A 2,415-nucleotide genomic window follows, 5' to 3' on the forward strand; every position below is an offset into this window, starting at 1 on the left:
GGTGATTGCAGCCATGAAATTAAAAGACGCTTACTCCTTGGAAGAAAAGTTATGACCAACCTAGATAGCACATTCAAAAGCAGAGACATTGCTTTGCCAACAAAAGTCTGTCTAGTCAAGGCTATGATTTTCCCAGTGGTCATGTATGGATGTGAGAGTTGGACTGTGAAGAAAGCTGAGCACCGAAGAATTGATGCTTTTGAACTGTGGTGTTGGAGAAGAGTCTTGAGAGTGCCTTGAACTGCAAGGAGATCTAAGCAGTCCATTCTGAAGGAGATCAGCCCTGGGATTTCTTTGGAAGGAATGATGCTAAAGTTGAAACTCCAGTACTTTGGCCACCTCATGTGAAGAGTTGACTCATTGGAAAAGACTCTGATGCTGGGAGGGATTGGGGGCAGGAGGAGAAGGGGACGACAGAGGATGAGATGGCTGGATAGCATCACCAACCCGATGGACGTGAGTTTGCATGAACTCCGGGAGATGGTGATGGACAGGGAGGCCTGGTGCTGTGATTCATGGGGTCGCAGAGAGTCGGACATGACTGAGTGACTGAACTGAACTGAACTAAGGCTCTACACTTTGAAATGGTTACTTGAATTTTTTTCCAAATGATAAGCTATTTAAAAAACCATGTGAGCATTGAAAATCATGATTCATTAATATTTATGGAATCCTTATCAGCGTTATATATTAGTAAAAATAATGCCCATTTATATAATAAAGATTCTTTGTTCAATGTTTTATTACTGGACTCATGAAAAGAATGAATTTTTTGGTGAATGAAGGACAAATAAATGAAGGGATAAATGAATGATTATGGTTTTCCCTCATTTACCACCTTATAAAAATAATTATTGTGCTCGCTTCGGCAGCACATATACTAAAATTGGAACGATACAGAGAAGATTAGCATGGCCCCTGCGCAAGGATGACTTGCAAATTCATAAAGCGTTCCATATTTTTTAAATTCTGGAGACGGTGTGGAGAAAAGGGAACCCTCTTGCACTGTTGGTGGGAATGCAAACTAGTACAGCCACTATGGAGAACAGTGTGGAGATTCCTTAAAAAACTGGAAATAGAACTGCTTTATGATCCAGCAATCCCACTGCTGGGCATACACACTGAGGAAACCAGAAGGGAAAGAGACACGTGTACCCCAATGTTCATCACAGCACTGTTTATAATAGCCAGGACATGGAAGCAACCTAGATGTCCATCAGCAGATGAATGGATAAGAAAGCTGTGGTACATATACACAATGGAGTATTACTCAGCCATTAAAAAGAATACATTTGAATCAGTTCTAATGAGGTGGATGAAACTGGAGCCTATTATACAGAGTGAAGTAAGCCAGAAAGAGAAACGCCAATACAGTATACTAACGCATATATATGGAATTTAGAAAGATGGTAACAATAACCATGTGTACGAGACAGCAAAAGAGACACTGATGTATAGAACAGTCTTATGGACTCTGTGAGAGAGGGAGAGGGTGGGAAGATTTGGGAGAATGTCATTGAAACATGTAAAATATCATGTATGAAACGAGTTGCCAGTCCAGGTTCGATGCACGATACTGGATGCTTGGGGCTGGTACACTGGGACGACCCAGAGGGATGGAATGGGGAGGGAGGAGGGAGGAGGGTTCAGGATGGAGAACACATGTATACCTGTGGCAGATTCATTTTGGTATTTGGCAAAACTAATACAATTATGTAAAGTTTAAAAATAAAATTAAATTAAAAAAAATAAAAAAAAAATAATAATTATTATTATTATCCTCATAATAATAATCCATTTATTTAATGAATGTATCTAGAGTATCTGTTTTATGCCAGGCACTTTGCAGTAGATATTATTATTCCTGATTTGTTGTTGTTGCTTTGTTATTATTATTATGGTTTCTATTCCCATTGCAATAAATCTAGAAATCAGAGAAATCTTAAAGCATGCACTTGGTGAAGCTGAAATTTTCATCCACAAACTCTGAATCAAATCCCAGAATTTAAAACTGGCTTACTAGTGTGGGGGTGGACCAATCTTTCCCAGGAATTTACACATGCTCATCTTCCTCTACATTCTTGCCTGGTTAATAACTATTCATTTTCAGAGTTCAACTCAGAAGATAGTTCAGGAAAGCCTTGTTCTGCTTTTCAGACTAATTTAGATTCTCATGTAGCACACTTTCATTATATCTTGAAACTTCCCTTCAAAATGTTTTACACAAACACTGTTAATGATTTCACTAAAAGCTTTTACTATTGGGTTGGCCAAACTGTTTGTTCAGGTTTTTTGGTAATACCTTATTTTCGATAAGATCAGTATTTTTCAGCTCTCCTAGTATAATGCAGGTTTTTGAGGGCAAAATCTATGTCTGTTTTACTTATTCTTAATTTGTAATCCTAGAGCAGGAAA

The 2,415-nt window shown here is 38.3% G+C and overlaps 1 non-coding gene across 1 annotated transcript; it reads left to right on the plus strand.

Moving 5' to 3' along the window:
- Positions 1-856: 856 nt before the first annotated feature.
- On the plus strand, positions 857-963 carry LOC112587521. Its single transcript, XR_003112046.1, has one exon. It is a non-coding gene; the product is annotated as a U6 spliceosomal RNA (small nuclear RNA).
- Positions 964-2,415: the final 1,452 nt, after the last annotated feature.

The sequence above is a fragment of the Bubalus bubalis genome, chromosome 1 (genome assembly GCF_019923935.1).
Source record: "Bubalus bubalis isolate 160015118507 breed Murrah chromosome 1, NDDB_SH_1, whole genome shotgun sequence".
Taxonomy (NCBI): domain Eukaryota; kingdom Metazoa; phylum Chordata; class Mammalia; order Artiodactyla; family Bovidae; genus Bubalus; species Bubalus bubalis.